General features: G+C 43.9%; 1 long non-coding RNA gene across 1 annotated transcript in view; it reads left to right on the top strand.

Annotated features, from left to right (window-relative positions):
• Nucleotides 1-21,974, top strand: part of LOC138294200 (uncharacterized) — a 45,214-nt gene extending 23,240 nt beyond the window's left edge. The window contains exon 3 of the long non-coding RNA XR_011203263.1: nt 21,459-21,974. This is a non-coding gene — a long non-coding RNA (uncharacterized lncRNA). The remainder of the gene's footprint in view (nt 1-21,458) is intronic.
• Nucleotides 21,975-22,307: the final 333 nt, after the last annotated feature.

Genomic DNA, 22,307 nt, shown 5'->3' with positions numbered 1-22,307 from the left:
CCGAGATGGAATGTGGCAGCAGCATTGCCGCTGGCTTGTAATTAAGCCGGTGGTAATGCTGCTGCTTCAGGGGGCACCAGCACCCTCGCAATGTTCACTATCTTGCATTGCGAGGGTACTGGGCAGGGGGACCCCTGTATTGCCCATGTTAAGTGCATGGGCTGTGCCAGGGCCTTCCTGGGGTCCTCTGCACCTGTTCTCCACCAGCCTTTTCATAGCTGGCAGAGAACCTGGTTGTAATCAGCAGCGATGAATATGTGACAGAACAACTAGGTCCTAAACAACTATAGCCTAAACCACTACTGCTAAAGAACTAAAAAGTCTCTACAACTAAGTACTGAACAACTACTATCTAAACAACAATTGTGCCTGAATAACAATTGCCTGAACAACTAATATATATATATATATATATATATATATATATATATATATATATATATATATATATATATATATCTATATATATATATTCTAAACAACTAATAAACCATAAAAAACAAAAAGAAAACCTTACCTTAAAATTAGTTCTTCAGGCAATTGTTATTCAGGCACAATTGTTGTTTAGACAGTAGTTGTTCAGTACTTAGTTGTAGAGACTTTTTAGTTGTTCAGCAGTAGTGGTTCAGGCAAGTAGGGGTTTAGACCTAGTTGTTCAGGATCTTTCCCAGCAGCGATGCATGCAGTGCTGCCCTGGCTGATTGCGATCTTTACCCTGACACCACCAGGGTCAAAATGTGGCAGTCGGACCACCATAGCAGCTGCGGTCCTGACCATCAGTGCGAGTCTGGTGGTCTAGTGACTGCCAAACCTGTAGTCAGGCCCTTAGTCCAAAGTTGACATTTGACTGAGGACTTCTGCTCACTGTAGCCAAGCAGGGCTCCATCGCCTTGGGCTCAAATTTTGACTTTGCCCCGGCTGAGAGCGACCAGATGTCCAGATTGGTGCTTTTAGTTTCTATGCGCTAAAAAATATTTATTCTTTAAAATTTATATTTCCGGATCCCTTTATTGGATTTGTGTCGTTTTACTGTAATTTTAAAGATAAAAACATAATCTATTTTTATAAATTGATAGATTTCTATTGTGTTTTGTGTTCTACATATTGACTGTTTTGTGATTTTAAGTGTTCTACACTTCTGTCTCATAAATTAAGCCTAACTGCTCTTTGCCAAGCTAGGAAGGTTTGAGCTGGGATTAATTTATTGAGACCTGACTTGACCTAGTGGGCGTTTGTGGCCTATTTCTAAGTGTAGGTACTTACCTGCCCTTACCAATAGTCCACTTTCCAACAATATATGATTATATGTGCTTTCTTAATCTGCAAGAAGGTTCCAGTTTGGAGATTACAAGTGCATTGGAGTTTACATGAGTTTACTCTCAAAGACTATGGCAGAATTTTTATTACATCTTTGAGGAACACCATGCATCCAAGCTACTTGAAACATTCATGTGGGCACGGCCTTGAAAAACCACCCAGACACTCATCCTAAAATTATTACTTCATATTTCTAATTTAAACTATTGTGCCACATGACCACTGCCAGTTTGTAGAGAGTTAACATGCAAATTAAATTGGACTCCCTTTACTAATTCATCCAATGCATTTATTTAAAATTGTGAAAAACAAGAGTACTGGTGACTTGCTCCTTGCTAAATAGATTATTTAGCAAACAAATGCAACGGGCAAGCTACAGTTAAACAGGTTACCAGGAGACAGTGGTTTATAATACTGTTTTCTAAATGTACAACTCTAGAGCACACCCTCGTCACTGATACAAAAGCTGCTTTTTTTGCAGAAAAACAATTTTGCTACCCGGTGAATGTTAAAAATGTTTGCTACTGCAGAAAAAGCTTCCTTCTACCTCAAGGGGTTAAGAACTGAAGCAGATCTGTAATTGACTGGCTCATGTACTGACAGGCTTTGATGTCCTCGTCATTTTTGTGTCCAGAGAACAAGACTGATGTTCCTTTATACCTTTGGAATTCTTCACCAAGTGCAAAGTGTTCGGTAATGACTGAAATTGACCTGAGGCTTTATCCTTTTAGTTTTCTTTCCTATAACTTAATTGAAGTTTTGGTGCTAACTAGAATTTTATGCAAACACCGGTTCTCATTTAAATACATATGTGTGTGTGTGTGTGTGTGTATATATATATATATATATATATATATATATATATATATATACATATGTGTGTGTGTGTGTGTGTGTGTGTGTATGTGTGTGTGTGTGTGTGTGTGTACATACATATGTATGTATACCTATATATTACTTCCTGGCAGTCACCAGAGGTTGATATATTTAGATCCATGTTTCCATAGAAAAAACATTTTTAACATGCCTATATCTTTGGTGCCATTTGACTAATTGCCACAAAATTTTCCATAAAAAGTATACCTTTGATTCTTGTTGAACATGGAAAGTTTTGGAATGATCTATCAAGCGGGGGCCGAGAAAAAGGGGGGGGTCATAAATCATGTGTTTCCCACATTAATTCCATAGGAGTTTTGAACACTCCTACAGCCAGAACCGTTAGACGCAATTACACCAAATTTGGCAGAAAGCTAGATTTTGTTCCGGAGATTGTGCTTTGTGTTATTTGTTGTGAAAAAACTATGGATGGTGGGGGCGTGAGTTATAGTTACTTAAGTTAACTCTAACTACAACAGGTGAATTTCTATGGTTTTGTACGTTTAGAATGTGAGCCTAACTATAACATACCTGTGACCTTTGCTTTTCTAAGAGAGTTTGTATGTTTTTTTAATTCTATTTCCCAACTATAACGTCCATGTAACCTTTGTTTGTTTCAGTGAAAATATATATATATATCATATACATATATAAGTATATATATATATATATATATATATATATATACACACACACACACACACACACATATATTTATAGTTACAAGTGCCATTTTCATTGCCAAACTCCTTAAAGGACGGGTGCTTCATTCGCGCAAGTGGCTTGCACGAATTGATGTTCAAACAAAAAGGCTCCACCAGGAAACCAAAAGGAGCACTCTCTGGATTTCAAGTCATCCAACATTTTCGACTCATTGCACATATTTTAAATTTCAGCGCTTTTAATGTGTGTAATATTTCCACTGAACAAACATTAAATGAAATGTCACAAGTTTAGAAACATCCTCAAATCCTTTTGTCAGGCTGCATATTTGTCCCGCATTGTGAAGTACCTGAAGGCGTTAATCTATGTGACTCAGTTATATATATTCGTTCACATGGGAGCACATGTTTTTGGAGATTTATAAATTGGATGTTTCCTTTAAGATGAAATGGTGTCAAGCTCACAAGGCACAGACAGAGAAATTAAATTGAGTGGAAATGTACCTTCAGATGGTTGCCCGTGAGACAGTAGGCATGGTTATCTGACACTGTGTCAGAGCGTGTTATCTGCTGAAGCCGAAGTGAGTAAGAGCAGCTCCCAACAGCAAAGCAATTGTTTCTGCCTTCCATCTGTTTATTTGGGTTAGCTTGACCCTGCATATGATTGAATTCAGATTATGTAATAGTCTTAAATTGGGAGAAAGTACACTTACCACAAAGCCAATCTTGAGCAATGGCTCTTTGTTCCTTTATGAGCAGACTCCTGGTTGTTCCCCAGTCCACACAGAGTAATGCAGATCTATTATAGCCTTAGAACCCGCCGTAGCGGGCTCTACCGGCTATTAAAGGCCCGCTCCCGCGTTAAATGCCCGAGCCGAAGCCGTTACGGCGGGTTCTAAGGCTATTAGAACATTCTGCCACTCAGGGCAGAATGTTCTATTTAAAAAAACAAATTGCTCACGGAGCCCGAGGGGATTAAAATCCCCTCGGGCTCCGTGAGGCTTTGTTCACAGCTGCTGCTGTGAACAAAGCGAACATTGGAATGTTGGCGCTGCGGGCTTTTACCGGCCAGTAAAAGCCCACAGCACTCCATTGTTTTCAATGGAGCTGCCAACTTCCAATGTTCTAATTAGAGTTAGACACAGAAACACAGTTCACAAATTTCCTAAAAAACACTCATCATGGTTCCTTAAAAATAAACTGTACACATGAGAATCTTAGCAAAGTAAGAGACTGGTGAGTGCTAGGTTAAAATGTGTCATCTTCCAGCACCACATCACAACTTTGCTGCCATTGTTGATGAGAAATGATCCAGGGATTCCCAACCATGATTCATTTTAAATAAATTTTGTGTCTCATCAGTGACATGCTGCTAAATGCTTTATGATGCTTTATGTCCATACAGTTATTTGATCATTCTTATATTTGTTTCCATTTTTTATTACAATTGTAACTTTGGCCTTTAGGTTTGTGATATATGGCTAGGCAGACATAAAAAACAGGATGACCTTTGAAGGTTTTAAATATGCGTGGACTTTAACTGGATTGGGAACACATACTGAGAAAGTCTAGGTCTGTGGGAATAAGGATTAAGATTAAAAGATTGATTCAATCTAATCAGATGCTACATGGGTAAAGTTGGACAAACCGCATATTGGTTAATTGATTTGGATATTTGTAAAGTACACTATTACCCAGGTATTGAGACCAGGACTGGGATGAGGAAGGCTTGAGGCGGTAATGTCTGATGCTGCTCAAACAAATCAAATCATTAACATTTATAAAGCGCTCCTCACCCGTGCGGGTCTCAAGGCGCTAGGGGAAAAAGGGGGGGTTATCGCTGTTCGAACAGCCAGGTCTTTAGGAGTCTCCGGAAAGCGGAGTGGTCGTGGGTGGTCCTGAGGCTGGTGGGGAGGGAGTTCCAGGTCTTGGCCGCCAGGAAGGAGAAAGATCTCCCACCCGCCGTGGAGCGGCAGATGCGAGGGACAGCAGCGAGTGCGAGGCCAGAGGAGCAGAGGAGGCGGGTGGGGACGTAGAAGCTGAGGCGTCTGTTGAGGTATTCCGGTCCCTTGTCATAGAGGGCGTTGTGTGCGTGGGTGAGAAGTCGGAAGGTGATCCTTTTGCTGACAGGGAGCCAATGCAGGTGTCTCAGGTGTGCGGAGATGTGGCTGCTGCGGGGTATGTCGAGGATGAGGCGGGCCGAGGCGTTTTGAATGCGTTGCAGGCGATTTTGGAGTTTGGCTGTGGTCCCGGCGTAGAGGGTGTTGCCGTAGTCCAGGCGGCTCGTGACGAGGGCGTGGGTCACGGTTTTTCTGGTGTCGGCGGGGATCCAGCGGAAGATCTTGCGGAGCACGCGGAGGGTGAGGAAGCAGGCGGAGGACACGGCGTTGACTTGCTTGGTCATGGTGAGAAGAGGGTCCAAGATGAAGCCGAGGTTGCGGGCGTGGTCTGTGGGGGTCGGTGCGGTGCCGAGGGCCGTGGGCCACCAGGAGTCATCCCAGGCGGATGGGGTGTTGCTGAGGATGAGGACTTCCGTTTTTTCAGAGTTCAGCTTTAGGCGGCTGAGCCTCATCCAATCTGCGACGTCCTTCATACCGTCTTGTAGGTTGGTCTTGGCGCTGGCGGGGTCCTTGGTGAGGGAGAGTATAAGTTGGGTGTCGTCGGCGTAGGAGGTGATGATGATGTCGTGCTTGCGTACGATGTTGGCGAGGGGGCTCATGTAGACATTGAAGAGTGTCGGGCTGAGTGATGAGCCTTGGGGTACGCCGCAGATGATCTCGGTGGGTTCTGAGCGAAACGGAGGGAGGTAAACTCTTTGGGAACAGTTTGAGAGGAAGGAGGCGATCCAGTCCAGGGCCTGGCCTTGGATCCCGGTGGAGCGGAGGCGGGTGATTAGGGTGCGGTGACAGACAGTGTCAAAGGCAGCCGAGAGGTCGAGCAGAATGAGGGCGACTGTTTCACCGTTGTCCATCAGGGTTCTGATGTCGTCAGTGACTGAGATGAGGGCGGTTTCAGTGCTGTGGTTGGTTCGGAATCCGGTTTGTGAGGGGTCGAGCAGGTTGTTGTCTTCCAGGAAGGTGGTCAGCTGTTTGTTGACGGTCTTCTCTATTACTTTGGCTGGGAAAGGCAGAAGAGAGATGGGGCGGAAGTTTTTTAGGTCGCTCGGGTCAGCCATAGGTTTCTTTAGTAGGGCGTTGACTTCGGCGTGTTTCCAGCATTCGGGGAAGGTAGCAGAAGAAAAAGAAGAGTTGATGACGGTCTGGAGGTTCGGGGCGATGATGTCGTCGGCTTTGTTAAAGATAAAGTGCGGGCAGGGGTCCGAAAGGGCGCCGGAGTGGATAGAGTTCATGATGGGTTTGGTTTCTTCCGTGTTGATGTGGGACCAGTTGTTGAGGGTGATGGCCGTGGATGCCGGTTCGGTGGTGTATGGTTGGGTCTGGTGTCCGAAGCTGTCGTGGAGTTCGCTAATCTTGCGATGGAAGAAAGTGGCGAGGGATTCGCACAGATCCTGTGAGGGCGTGACGGCGTTGGCATTGGCGCTGGGGTTGGAGAACTCCTTGACGATGCTGAAGAGTTCTCTGCTGTTGTGTCTGTTTTTGTCCAGTCTGTCGGTGAAAAAGTTCCTTTTGGCAGCGCGGATCAGGTGGTGGTGTTCGCGGGTAGCGTTCTTGAGGGCGGTCATGTTGTCAGCGGTGCGGTCCTTGCGCCAGGCTTTCTCAAGGGCGCGACAAGTTTTCTTTGATTCTTTGAGGGTGTCAGAGAACCAGAGAGGTTTTTTGGTGTTGGTCTGTCGATGCGTGCGTTTGAGGGGAGCAAGGATGTCTGCGCAGTTGGAGATCCAGTTTGTGAGGTTGAGGGATGCGTCGTTGGGGTCGGTGGTGAGGGTGGGTTGGTTGGCGGCGAGTGCGGAGAAGAGTTGCTCTTCGGGGATCTTGTTCCACTGTCGACGAGGGATGGGTTGGGTGCGGAGGTGGTGGGTCTCGCGTCGGAAATGTGAAGTGGACGCAGCTGTGGTCGGTCCAGTGTTGGGCAGAGGCGTGGCTGAAGAAGACGTGTTTGCTGGCGGAGAAGATGGGGTCAAGCGTGTGTCCGGCGATGTGGGTGGCGGGGTTCACCAGTTGTTTGAGGCCGAGGTTGGCGAGGTTGTCGAGCAGGGTGGTGGTGTTGGGGTCATTGTTTTGTTCCAGATGGAAGTTGAGGTCACCTAGGAGGATGTAGTCCGGCGAGGCGAGGGCGTGCAGGGAGATGAAGTCGTCGATGGCGTCGCTGAAAGGGGCGCGTGGGCCGGGAGGACGGTAGACGAGGGATCCTCTGAGGGTGGTCCTCGGATCGGTGCGAATCTGAAAATGCAGGTGTTCAGCGGCGAGAGGGGTGTCTTCGGTGGAGGTGGTGACGCTGATGGAGTCTTTGAAGACGATGGCGATACCTCCTCCTACCTGGTTGGTGCGGTCTTTTCTGGAGATCTTGTAGCCTTCCGGGATGGCAGTGGCGATGTCAGGGGCCGAGGAGGCGTTCATCCAGGTCTCCGTGATGAAGGCGACGTCCGGTGCTATGGAGTCCAGGAGGTCCCAGAGTTCATTGGCGTGTTTGTGGACGGAGCGAGCGTTGACTAGGATGCACTTGAGGTGGTTGATGGCGCGTGGGCTTGTGGTCGTGGTTGTTGCGTGGTGGAAGGTGCGTTTGCAGGAGTTGCAGGCGAAGGGTCCATGGGTGCGTTTGGGGTGAGCTTGGAAGCAGGTGTTGGAGCGTCCTGGGTTGAGGGCGTGGAGGGTGGTGGGGTCGTAGCGGGTCAGCGGGGCTTGGGAGAGCTGGGGACCAGGGGTCGTGGCGCTGGGCGCGGGACAGGCGCGGACGGGCTTGCCTCTTGCGCGGTCGCGCAGCGGCCGCCATATGAGGTAGGAGGGTGGGGAGGGGTCAGGTGGGGGCGAATGGGAGCTGGGGGGCGGGGGCGTGCAGGAGGTCGCGGCGGGAAAGTGCGAGGGAGGGGGGACAGTTAGAGTGAGAAGAGCTGGGGGAGGGGGGTTTAAGGGTGGAGGAGGGTGAGTGTTAGGAGGTTTAGGAGATAAGGGAGAAAGATAGGAGTAGGGTTGAGAAGATAGGGGAGGGGGGTTGTAGAGGTGGGTGAGGGTGAGAGGTAGAGTGAGAGGATAGGAAGATAGGTAATAGAGGGGGTGAGGGAGGGGGGGAGAGATAGAGAAATAGATAGAGAAAATAGATAGGGAAATCGATAGACAGGGAAATAGATAGAGAGATAGGAAGATAGGAGGAGGTGGAGAGTGAGGGAGTTAGATAGTGGGATAGAGAGATAGAGAGATAGGTAGATAGGAGGAGTGAGGGAGGTAGATAGTGAACGGGTTAGATAGGAGAGATAGAGAGGGGGATGCGAGTGGGGGAGGGGGATGAGGCAGGAGCAGGAGGGCAGGCGCGGGGAGAAGAGGACGGAGGAGGCAGAAGAGCCGAGGACAAGAAGAACAGAAGACAAGAAGAACAGAAGAACAGAAGAACAGAAGAACAGAAGACCGGAAGGAGAGAAGAAAGGAAGATCAGAAGACCGGAAGGAGAGAAGAAAGGAAGACCGGAAGAACACAGAAGAACATAGAAGAACACAGAAGAACACAGAAGAAGATACAGAAAAACGAAGAACAGAGGGCAGAAGACCACAGAAGAAGATGAGGAAGAAGAGAAGAAGAGTGAAGACGGGGGAAAGAAGAGTACAGAAGAAGATTACAGACGAGGAGCGAGGAGGAAGAACAGAAGAACAGAGAAGAAGAAAAGAAGAAAAGAAGCAGGAGAGCATGACTAATATATATTTTTGTGCACACGAAGGGAATATCTAGTTTACACCTACATTGCTCTACTAAAACATGAGTGAAAAGCATAGTAAATTGTTCCAATCAAAGAGCAAGCCAATAGATGTGTGTAGGCTGTGTTATGCGTGGAATGGATGTTAAGAGAGGAAAAGCAGGAAAATATGATAAATAATACAGGCAATATTGAAACTACACAGGTAAGGTTACAAAATCAGACACAGAACAGTCTCTTAAATATCATAGTTTCCATGTTTATTTTTTCAAAATGATACACTGTACATAACTGCCTGATGTGCACAGAGAAATGGTTGCAAATCAGCTGTAAGTAGAAACGTCCATGCCTAGATGTAATTGGCACACTGTACACAGTACTGCAGTCTTTGTGTGACATTTATAAGAGTCCTTATTAAACAGACCTGAACAAAAGTTGCATCATTTCCTTTGGAGTAATTATGCAAAATGCACCAACAGTTATGTAAAATTACGTATTTATGAAAAATACCAGTCTAGCATTTACCACTATTTTTTAGCATAGCATGTATCCGCACACTATTGTTTTGCACACATTTTGTCCTCATGTCTATTTTGGATGTGAGGATGAATTTTGCACCAAAAGATTTAGTGCAAAATCGTGCATTACATGAGCAATAGCTGCTCGTATTCTCTTCTTTCTCATTGTTTCTATGCTCCTTTCTACCTAAACAATGAGCCAATTACATGACGTGGTGTAATGTCTTAATCTCTCGTATTTTCCTTTTTTTCTTAATAGGAGTAAAGCTAAATGCCAGAATTTATGCAAATCATGCTGGTCTAAAAGGAACTACGTCCAGGCATATCCTCAATATATTACAAAATGCATATCAAACATACAACATGTGTTAGGAGGGATTCTTGCACTGTCAAGTGCTCTGGTTAGCATTGAAAGCACGTCATTTTATTCCTGCTGTGCCACTCTATACAGAGACCTGCATGGTGCAAATTAGGACTGCACCTCATGGGAACAGTCCATCCGGAAATGCCAGGTGAAGCACCCTTTAGTTGGGACCACAGGCTAAATAAGGAAATGGAAGACTATGGTGTACCTGCCTGAATTAGTATTGCACGTTTGGGGCTTTTTGGTGACATGGGAATATGTTCCTGGAAAAGGCACGACGACAGAGAATTATGTTTGGAAACCAGTGCAGTAAAACAGATTTCCTTGGTGATTTTCAATTCAATAAGGGAAAACGTATTAACTAAAATGTAATAACATTTACAAATTATGCATGTATTAACAATCCAAACTAAACAATAGAAAAACATTTTTACTTTGAAGGGGTCAGATTTATAATTCTAACTGCACACATAAACAGAAGTATTGCAGTTTTGACGGGACAAATTTACTATTCTTATTTCAATGTAAGAAAAGTGAGGAAAGTATTCTACTTTGGAGGGGTAAGATTTACTATTCCCACTCCAATCTGAACAACAGTAGGAAAAGTGTTCAACACTGGAGAGGTTTTGATTTACTATTCATACTCAAATATAAGCAAAAGCAGGGACAGTACTGGACTTTAGTGGGGTTAGATTGTTTTAATCCGACTCCAGTCTAAGCTCCAGTATGGAAATTGTTGGACTTTGGGGGCTTATATTTACTATTTCCACTCCAACACAAGCAAAAGCAGGGAACGTGTTGTACTGTTGGAGAGGATAGTATTGGTATTCCCACTCCAATCTGAACAACAGTATGGAAAGTGTTGGACTTTAGAGTGGTTTGATTTATTATTGCCACTCCAATTTAAGCAAAAACAGAGAAAGTGTTTTGCTTTGGAGAGGTTTGCCTTATTTGTCCTACTTCAATGTAAGCTAAAGCAGGGAAAGTGTTAAATATTTGAGACATTTGATATACTATTATACTACTAAATATGTTTTAAAAAATCTTTTAAATATATAACAAAGTAAAAGTGTGTCAACATTGTTAACCCCTCGGGTGCCCTGGACGTAACGGTTATGTCCTGGGCAGCACAGCTTGGGTGCCCAGGATGTAACCGTTACATCCTGATAGGGGCCCTTGGGGGAAGCGCTCCACCCGGGGGCTTCTCATCCCACTCCCCTGGGCAGGGATGGAAGGGGAATCGCTTCTTCTTCCACCCCTGCCCCACCTCCTGACTCCCCCCGTGGCATCTGATGACGTCAGCGCGCAAGTTCTACCCCTCAGAGGAGAAATGCAATAGCATTTCTCCTCCGATCACGAGGAGGGGGCGAGAGAGGCATGAAAGGAGAGGAAAGACCTGTCTTCTTCTTTCGTGCCTCTCTCAGTATTTCGATCGGGCAGCAGAAATGCCACTAGATACCAGGGAAATTGTTTTTTTGTTTTTATATCAATAATGAGAGCGGCCCCTTGGGCAAGAGCCGCTCCCTGGGGGGGGGCATTATTTTTAGGCCTTTTCTGCCCCCCCCCCCCGGGGGCAGATCAGCTTATTATAATCAGGCTGATCTACCCCCGGGGGGCAGAAACCCCTAGACTCCAAGGAGATTTCCAGAACTTTCTGTCACCGAAATGTGTGGAAAAAGTGTTTTTTCGGCCACATTTTGAGGTTTGCAAAGGATTCTGGGTCACTGAAACTGGTGAGAGCACCACAAGTCACCCCATCCTGTATTCCCCGAGGTGTCTAGTTTTAAAAAATGCACAGGTTTGGTAAGTTTCCCTAGGTGCTGGCTGAGCTAGAGGCCAAAAACCACAGCTTGGCACATTGCAAAAAACAGCTCTGTTTTCTTTGGGAAAATGTGATGTGTCCATGTTGTGTTGTGGGGCATTTCCTGTCGGGAGCACTAGGCCTATCCACACAAGTGAGGTACCATTTTTATCTGGAGACTTGGGGGAACGCTGGTTGGAAGGAAATGTGTGGCTCCTCTCAGATTCCAGAACTTCCTGTCACTGAAATGTGAGGAAAAAGGGTTTTTGTGGCCACATTTTGAGGTTTGCAAAGGATTCTGCGTAACAGAACCTGGTGAGAGCCCCACGAGTCACCCCATCCTTGATTCCCCTTGGGGTCTAGTTTTTAAAAATGCACAGCTTTAGTATGTTTTCCTAGGTGTTGGCTGAGATGGAGATCGAAATCCACAGCTAGGCACTTTCCAAAAAACACGTCAGTTTTCAATGTAAAAATGTGATGTGTCCATGTTGTGTTTCCTGTTGCGGGCGTTAGGCCTACCCATGCAAGTGAGGTACCATTTTTTATCAGGAGATTGGGAGGGACACAGAATAGCAGAACAAGTGTTATTGCCCCTTGTCTTTCTCTACAATTTTTCCTTCCAAATGTAAGACAGTGTCTAAAAAAGACATCTATCTGAGAAATGCCCTGTTATTCACATGCTAGTATGGAGAACCCAGAATTCAGATATCTGGAAATGACCACTGCTCCTCAATACCTTATCTTGTGTCCATTTGGGAAATGCAAAGGTTTTCTTGATACCTATTTTTCACTCTTTATATTTCACCAAATTAATTGCTGTATACCCGGTATAGATTGAAAACTCATTGCAAGGTGCAGCTCATTTATTGGCTCTGGGTTCCTAGGGTTCTTGATGAACCTACAAGCACTATATATCCCCAACCAGAGGAGTCTAGCAGATGTAATAGTATATTGATTTCAAGAATCTGACCGCAGTAAAAAGTTACAGAGTAAAACGTGGACAGTGAGGGCTGTTTTTTCACCTCAATTTCAATATTTGTTTTATTTTAGCTGTTATTTTCTGTAGGAAAACCTTGTTGGATCTACACAAATAACCGCTTGCTGAATTCAGAATTTTTTCTACTTTTCAGAAATGTTTAGCTTTCTGGGATCCAGTATTGGTTTCATACCCATTTCTGTCACTAACTGGAAGGAGGCTAAAAGCACAAAAAATAGAAAAATGGGGTATGTCCCAGTAAAATGCCAAAAGTGTGTTGAAAAATGTGTTTTTCTGATTCAAGTCTGCCTATTCCTGAAAGCACGGAAGCTGGTGATTTTAGCACCACAAACACTTTGTTGATGCAATTTTCAGGAAAAAAAAACACAAGCCTTCTTCTGCAGCCCCTTTCTGATAAAAAAAAAAAATGTTGCTTTATTTTGGATAGTTTCTTGGTCTGCTTCAGGGGAACCCACAAACTCTGGGTGCCTCTAGAATCCCTAGGATGTTGGAAAAAAGGACGCAAATTTGGCGTGGGTAGCTTGCATGGACAATAATTATAAGAGCCTAAGCGTGAACTGCCCCAAACAGCCAAAAGAAGGCCTGGAACCTGAGGGTGAAAAGGCCTGGCAGCGAAGGGGCTAAACTATAAACTGTATTCATTATAGATAAATAAACTTAAATTCAGTTGAAAATATGCAGTCTTCACATTACACAGTGAAACTAAATATATACAACTTGTAAAATATTTCAAATAAATACAGGTCTCGTCCTCCTACACAAAGAAGTCCCAACAAACAATTAAAATGAATTAAGCATTTTTGTAAATAAATCAATATTAGTGTTATATCAATTATTAAATATTGAAATATTTATGAAAATGATTATTTAAAATTAACACAAATATATCATTTTTCAAACTGCACTAACTAAATTAACTGGTCAAATGAATTAATAGTTAATTACTAAAATATTAAAGTAATTACATTAGTTACATAAAGAATGATGCATTAATAATTTAATGAACATTCATAATTCATGGAAAAAAAGTTATATTTATGAGAAACTTCCCACACTGATACCAAACAAACCCAACTACCTGCCTCCAAATTAAAAATGACTACCTACTTTAACAAAATATATTATAAAGCTAAAAATTATCTATATTAACTTCTATATTTTGTCCCACTATATTCTAGGGTTGATAATATTTTTGAAATTATATTCTTGTGTCGCATTATTTTTTCTTTAATAGATAATATTTAGGCCCAGTACCCCAGAAATGTCTTTATATGTTAGACCAGGGTCTTGAAAGTATTTTCCTCTTTGAGGATAGTAATTTTGTTTAGCAGAAATCATTAAACAAAAAGTCCATGCGAACATGCCTTGAGTGGTGGATGTTGATCGTTAGCTATCTGAGAATGTACCAACCTACCTTTGGAACTCAGGGGCAAAAAGGAGCAATGTGAGTGCCTCTGGACCCATTGAAATGTTCCTGAATTACAACTGGTTTCTGAATCAATTTTTTGTGCTCAATTTCCAATAAAATTTACTTGACCTGGTAGAGAATATTCACTCCAGCTTGGCTTGATTAAATTGTTGTATGAAATAGAAAACATAAGTCAAAATTAGTTTACCAGCTTAAGCTTTTACTTTTAAATAATGTCTGTGTGCCTGTCAAGCACGCAAGACACAAATGGCTTCTAATGTTATTTATTTCCTTATCTGTAACTATCATATATCCTTATAATACGTGACAATTTATCCATTGAGGTTTTTCAGTGCAAGAATGTAAACACATGAGGTACAAATCAAAATACTTTAACATTTCCAAGTGAGTTATTGCACTGATCCATTTTCTCAAACTAAGGAAAGTGTAATTCTGAAAATCTGGAGGAATGGTGTCATGAAACTGGCTAATCATATTACTCAGAGTATTTGTTATGCAAACTTCTATTTGCTATTGGTTCAAATCAAACTAAATCAGAAGTTCACTTTATTCAATTTAACACTGTAAATCATAAAAAAAATACAAATACAAGGTTCAGAAAATACTCAAAAAACAATACATCTGATTTCATAGGGTGGAATAAATATCCAGGCTAAAAGCCAAGATACATGATAGCTTGCTGTATAATTATCTAAAATCTAAAGGTACTATAAAGCAGGACTTACTTGCTTAAAATTCAGTGGCAGAAGGAGAGGGTGTATAAACTTATGATGCAGATTTGCAAATTTAGGGCAGATATGAACAACGAGCAAAGGCCCAGATGTATAGTTTTTGATGCAAACCTCCATTAGCGCAGGTTTGTGTCAAAAAGTATAGCGCCAGTCCAGGACGCCAGCCTGGCGCCATACTTAAGGAATGGTGCAAGCCGGCGCTAAGGCCCGGTTAGCGTCAAAATAAATGATGCTAACCGGGTAGGGGAGGCGTAGGGCAAACTGGAGGTTGTGCGGGAAAGAATGGTGCTAGTCAGTTTAGAGTTTAAAAAATGACTCTAGTCTGACTAGCGTCATTTTTTTGAAGCACAACCCCATGGACATGACTCCTGTCTTAGTAAAGACTGAAGTCATGTCCCCCAGCCCAATGGCCATGCCCAGGGGCCTTATGTCCCCTGGGCATGGCCATTTGGCACAGTGCCATGTAGGGGGGCCCAAGTTAGGCCCCCCTATGGCACTTTTAAAAATACATTAAAAAAACTTACTAGGACTTACCTAGGATTGGTCGCCCCATCCTTAGGTGTCCTCCAGGTGTGGTGGGGATGTCCCTGGGTGCAGCCAAGGGCACCAGTGGGCTGTTTCCATGGTCTCTGACCATGGGAAATGGCCCACAGGTCCCCCAATACCTGCCCATACCCAGGTGTTAAATAATGGTGCTTAGCAGGCTTAGCACCATTTTTTAAGGCCCTCCTCCTCCCGTGCGCGATTTTGCAGGGGAGGATAAATAAGGCACAAGGGCCTTGGAGTCATTTTTTGCTTGGGAACGCGTACCTTGCATCTCATTGATACAAGGTAGTTTTCCATAGGCAAAAACTCCCATTAGCTCAAAATGTTTTACCCTAGATGGGTCTAGCGTCAAAATCTTAATATGGAGTTAAGTTTGTGCTGGATTTGCGTAAAAAACAAAATGACGCAAATCCGGAGCAAACATAGGGGGTCATTCTGACCGTGGCGGTCACCGACCGCCGGGGTCATTCTGACCGTGGCGGTCACCGACCGCCAGGGCCAACGACTGCGGAAGCACCGCCAACAGGCTGGCGGTGCTTCCTGGGCCATTCTGACCGCGGCGGTAAAGCCGCTGTCAGAAAAGTGGAATCTAGCGGTTTCCCGCCGGTTTCCCCCTGGCCCAGGGAATCCTCCACGGCAGCGCTGCTTGCAGCGCCGCCATGGGGATTCCGACCCCCTTCCCGCCATCCTGTTCCTGGCGGTTGTCCACTGGCATGGGCAGTGCAGGGGCCCCCTAACAGGGCCAAACAAAGATTTTCAGTGTCTGCTTTGCAGACACTGAAAATCGCGACGGGTGCCACTGCACCAGTCGCACCCCTGCAAATCCGCCGGCTCCATTCGGAGCCGGCTTCCTCTTTGCAGGGGCTTTCCCGCTGGGCCGGCGGGCGATCTTTTGGCCCGCCGGGGTCGGAATGACCCCCATAGTGTAAATATGGGCCAAAGTGTCTAGTGCAGCATTCAAATCACATGTGCAAATAACAGGTTCTGAAGGTTTGTGCCAACCAACTAAGATCTGTGGGAACATGTTGAAATGGTAATAGGTCAAAGGACGTTTGTGCAAAACAGGCATATCTAGTGGTAAATACAATTCAATTTTGCCAGGGGTTTTAACCATATCATAATTTCTACACTGATTTTTAAACCAAGACTGTTCCTCCCTTTTTCTCTGCACTAATGCAAAAAATGCATCCCTTGCCCATGAGACATCAGCTTTACAAATTGCTTCTGTGCTAGTAAACAGCTTGAGTCTGCCAAGGTCACCTTGGTTACCTTTAACAGAATTGGAACCAGGTAATTCATATGCAGTGTTCTAGCCCCAGACAGTTTGACATTATCATTCTATTGAATTTCAATTCCTTTTTAACCACACGGATAATCAAATTATTACTGGGCAAACATGTATATAATCAGAGAAAAACCCTATGTTCAATTCGTCATGCACAATCTCACTGGGCACAGATTGCGGTATCCTCAATCTTTTTCATAATAATGTGTTTTCGGCCACTTAAATGGGTCAACAAGCCTTAGAGCCCCAGATTTCTGAACCAAAAGTCTCAGTTGGGACACATTTGGCTTTATAGAGGTTCACTATTGAGTTAACATGGGGGCAGCCAAGTCACCTCCAGAAGGATTCAATACTATGTGTGACTCAATTAAAGGACTGCACTCAAGAGAGGGTTCCAATTTAACTTGTGGTCAATCCTAATACCTAAATAGGTAAACTTATCCATATTGCTAATAGACTGACCTGAGATTCAAAGAGTTTTGGTCTTGACATTTTTTGGCCCCAGCGCCATTGTATGCATTTTAGACAAGTTCATTTTTACACCCTAGTTGCCCATAAAGTTAACAAAACAATCAAATGTTGCAAACCATTAGCTGAACGGACTATGAGAAGAGTATCATCAGCATACAGTAAAGCTGAGACCAACCTTTTCCCAAACCTAGTAACATCCTAATACTGAGCCACCAAAAATTAATCTAACTGATTATTATACAAAATAAAAAGCATAGGTGCTAACATACAGCCCTGATGGATTCAGCTCCCCAACTGAAAGTGCATACTGCATTTACTTTTTGAGCCAAATCTCACAGACTTCCAACCCTGCATGGAAGTCAAGAAAGAAACATGGGCTTCATCTACCCCCATGGCCACCAGCAAAGCCAATAATTTCATTCTGGCAACTGAGTCGAAGGCTGTGCTGAGATCCATGAAGGCAAGATTTAGTGACTCATTCACTAGTGTGTACTTAGAGATCATAGGGTAAAGTTTGAGGTACTGTTCTATCATTCCCCTACCAGGCCTAAAACCATACTGGATGTCATATATATCCTTCACTTTCTCTGCCCAGTCCATCAAACACTTCAGAAATACCCTGCCTATAAGCTTCACTTCGGCAACTATTTAGGAAGTAGGCTAGTACCAGGCTGGATCTGCTCTGTTCCCTTTTTGAAAAACTAGCCTCACAGGCAGTAACTAGCTGTTCCCATGTTACAGGTTTTAGAGCTTTCTTTCTGTTACTGCTGGCTGCCTTGTAACGTCTTCTAGACTCCAATACTACTCCCTTATCTCGTGGCTTATGTCGCAAGGCCGTCATCAAATCTTTGTGGGCTGAAGAACAATTTTTGTCAAACCATTTAGAACCACCACTAACTACACTGTCCTTCTTTCTCCCGAGGGTAGTTTTCACTTCACTACAAATGTTGGAAAATGAGGCTAAAAAGAAAATGTCAGGAGAACCTACCTATAAACAAATATCAAAATATCTACTGCATGTCCCAATCAAATCCTTTAAAAAATCATCTAGGACAACCTTATCCCATACAATTCTGTGACCCTGTTCCTTAGCTGTAAGTTGTTAGAATTTTTCTCCCTGAACTTAAGCCATCTAAATTCTGCTTTGAGTGGATTATGATCACTATTACCTTTCCAGTCTCTTAAATACAGCTAGGAAAGGCAATAAATGATCAAAACAAAAATATAGTCAATATTACAATAAAGACCTCTATACTTGAATGTCGGTACTATATCAGGAATAGGTAAACACTGACTTGATCAGGATGTTACAAAAGTTATAATCTTGACAATGAAAATTAAAACTATCCTCCTGTTGAGAATGAAAAAAATCGACCTTCTCTAGTTCCTCACTGTCAGCATCCCTCAGTTTATCAAGGCCACAATGTGAGCAGGAATGTAAATTAAAATCCCCTGCTAACAATATGAGAGGGGAAGAAGACCAAGCCTGAAAAAATCCTTCCAAAAAGCTTTCTAAGCCAGTCTCCAATGACTCAACAGAAGAAATGGAGTTGTAACATTAATAATTAAAACCATTGTAGCATGAGAAAATGTTAAAAGAACAGTTAAAACATTGGACAAATAGAAAGTAATTTGCTCCATATCATAACCCAAGCTTAAACTCACAATAGTCACCAGCCCCCCCCCCCTTGCTCTTCCATATTGTGAAGGGGTAGCAGGAGTTTAAAAGACTGCAGATCCTTCTAAAACTGCAGACCATGTGACGTCCCAAGTCTCTTGAAGACAAATAACACCATATGATTTTGACAAACTAATCTCCCAATCGTCTGCCAGAAAGGACTAATTCTGGACACAATCTAACTTATTACCCCAAGTATGTAACAGGGTGTTACAGGGCCCTCCACCCCACTACAGACCTCCTTCCTACAATCCCTGAAAAACAAAAGTCAATCCTGCTTCTTAAGGTAGGCTAAGGGGCAAATCTATTATTGAGCTGAACATCTTGATTTATAATCAACTGGGGCATGGGCAGGCGCCCTATGGTACAGAAAGTACCCTCAAATGCAGCCTGACTAGAATTGCATCTCCTTGAAGATAAAAGAAACCCAATGGGCAGGTTACGATGTCAGACCTCAATAAAGGATGGCACATAAAAGTGTGCAACATTTGCTCTTCCCGCCGTGGATTTCTAAAATTAAAACAATACAATCCCCAGTCCCTAATTTTTTGGTGTCTCCAATCCAGCCAACCCTGAGCACATGATCACCTCGTCAAACAGCAAACTGGATAGACCACTAGATAGACCTAAATGATTCCCCAGCCAATGCACTACCTCATTTTTGATCTTGCTGAAGCTTTCTGTGGAACCCGTTGTAAGAGGGGGAACATTAACCATCACACACACATAAGGTGTTGCAGCAGGGGGAAGATTTGTGATCGTTTTAAAAGGAGTAGTATCTGTTGGGGGCAACATGCTGATGAGACAATACTGATTGTGAGCACTACAAGGGGAATGCACCAGTCCCGTATCTCAGGTCTGCTCCTGTAAATCAGGGGGTTATGGGGCATGGACTAATACAATAAAGCTATGATTTGGGGGTAATTAAGAACCACACACAGACTAAGAAGAAGAAGATAGGGAGGGCAAAACACAGCTGGCCTTATCCAAAGCTTTATTATTAAGGGCTGCCAAAGTGTAATTGGTTATGAGAGGTTGGGGCCCAGAAGCTAAAGAAATGGTGGAATGTGAAGAAGTAGGGCAGTCATTAGTGAAAGGCAATATACCATAACTTTTTCTAACATCGATTATTTCCCCAAATTTTCCTACATCTGTCAGCCCCTTTGCCAACTTTTGGAGTCTTTCTTCTAACATTTTGACTGCATCTGCAAGTCTACTTTCCAGGTTATCCAGTTTGCTCTCTAATCTAGTCAGGAAGTTAGCAAAAGGAGACACAGCATCAGGCACAACATCAGAAATATTATGGACAAAGTTTGAAGGGGCAAAAAAGGCCCTCCACGATGGCCACAACAGGCTTCCGAGGTACTGACTTTTGCGTCTTTTCCTGAGGGTTTAGCCCCTGTGGTTTGAAGGGAGTTAGGCAAAGCTCCTTTCATTTGTTTAAGTGATTCTATGAGCTCAACATGTAGAGTACTGGCTGAAAGAAGAAGGGCTGTTAGATTGTGACTCACCGAACGTGGTAACATCTGTGACGTGGATGTAGTAACCGGCAAAGGTAAAGACTCAGCACATGAGAACACATTATAAGCTTCTACTCATGCACCCTCAACCACGATGTTTGAGGGAAATGAGGCCAGCTAGTCTTCTACCTGAGTGATTTTCTACAACTGGACCCTCACCGAATTGTAAAGGAAATTTAAAATGGCATTCTGATTCCTTGGTCTTTTATCCACAATGGAGACCTTTCACCTTCCTATCTTCAAATTTGACTAGGGTCAGGAAATCAGAACAGTAAAAGACCCCCAGGCCTGCCAAAGTTTCCGCAACAAAAACCTCAGTAATGGTATAAGCAAAGTCAGTACTCATAGACAACAAGGAATTTAGTGGGGTGGCCCAGCTCAGCCTCGACTGGACATAGCCGGGTGCAGACAGGCCCACTCTTGGCCTTGTCTTCACCCAGTCCATCATGCGTCCCAGGCTGCAGGAGGGCTTGACAATATTTAAATTAGGCCTGGGTGGAGGGTCCAGAGTGGCACCATGTGAAACTCTCAAAGTGGCTAAAAAACTGTTGTGCATGCGGAGTTCTCCATTGTGTCCATTTGTGTTGTATTTGACATCAAACACAAAGTGACGTACGTCCTCGCATTCCAAATCATGTGCGAATGGCACCACGCAGTTCACACCGGTAGGGCCATCTTGTTTTTCACTCTGTTTATGGTGCTGGGCCAGTGAGTACAGTGGGACTAGTAAGTGCCCAATATGATTTCAAGATCGGCATAGGGAATACTCTGTGGCGAACATGCCAAATACAACCAATATAACCAATTTTTTTCCCTGTAACGCTGTGCATGGTTTCTCCCATCTACGTTCTGCAGACAGAGTAAATATATCTACATTTTATACATGACATGTGTGACGTATCAATTATTAATCTTCCTCTTTGGAGTCAGGGTAGAAACTAAACTAAACTAAGTGAAAGGCATGTGGGTAAGAGCAGGGCCATTCGAATTAAAGATAGATAATTGTCAGCTTTAGCTGTCTGAGCTGCAGACAGTAGCAACATACTTGAAGAGCTGACTAGTATACCACCAATTATTTGGCACAACAACTTGTACTCCATAATATGCAATGCCTTATCATAATGAAAGGTAATTTATTTTTATTTTTCCAATAATGTGTCCGTTTAGTTACTAGAAAAGCCTTTAAAAAATGAAATCACATTATTTTTTTAATCTGCTCTTATTCTGCCTTAATTCTTTTCTGCCAGACAGTCAGTTCTTTTTTATGTGAGGCATGTGTAGGTAAACAAATACAATATTGGCCCTGTGACTCTCCTAATCATAATCACATCAACTCTTAACATCCCTGCCGGACCAGCAATGTAGTGCTACTGCACCACCCACTATCTATCATTTGAAGAAGTGCATGTTCAGTGCATTGTTTATAATTTGTCTCTTTTATTCTTCTCTTTCTTGATGTAGCTATTCCTGTTTGATGACCACCACCAACCAGGCAGCAGAGGCTGGGGAACATTCGGGCAGAATATCAGCACCTGGTGATCCTGGAGGAGTAAGAGGCAGAATCAGCTGCCTCTGACCCAGGGCCCTTCAAAGTACCACTCCAGCCCCCAGCCTCCTGGCCACTACATCACTGTTACTGCTGCCAGCAGACAGGGTCCCTGACTACACCTGCTGCTGCACCCTCCCCACTCCAACAGGGCATTGCTCAGATGCATCCTGTTGTGGATGGGCCGGATGGAGAGCCAGCTCATTGAGCAGAGTTTTGACCAGCTCCAGGCCCATATTCACAGTGACCTCTATTAAGCCTTTTTTTAATTTTTGGTTTTAGTGGATGAGACTTGTTGGTGGAGAAGGTGGAAGGGATATGGGCTGGACTTTGGACTTTTTATTGGACTTTTTGGGGATGGGTTATTTGTTTGAGGAGAGGGGCTGCACTGTTGTGGGTGGAGAGGGACGGTTTTCTATTTGAAAATAATAAACAGGATATCTTGTTTTACTTCATTGTGTCTCAAATCTTTATTTTGTTGTTTTAGACATTTAGGGGGTCATTCCGACCCTGGCGGTCCATGACCGCCAGGGCTCGGGACCGCGGAAGCACCGCCAACAGGCTGGCGGTGCTTCCTAGGCCATTCTGACCGCGGCAGTAAAGCCGCGGTCAGAAAAGGGCAACCGGCGGTTTACCGCCGGTTTACCCCTGACCCAAGGAATCCGCCATGGCGGCGCTGCTTGCAGCACCGCCATGGGGATTCCGACTCCCTTCCCGCCATCCTGGTCCTGGCGGTAAATACCGCCAGAACAGGATGGCGGGAA

The sequence above is a fragment of the Pleurodeles waltl genome, chromosome 4_2 (assembly GCF_031143425.1).
Source record: "Pleurodeles waltl isolate 20211129_DDA chromosome 4_2, aPleWal1.hap1.20221129, whole genome shotgun sequence".
In the NCBI taxonomy this organism is placed as follows: Eukaryota; Metazoa; Chordata; class Amphibia; order Caudata; family Salamandridae; genus Pleurodeles; species Pleurodeles waltl.
Note: the sequence above shows the minus strand (reverse complement) of the source record. Positions and strands in the feature narration are given on the sequence as shown.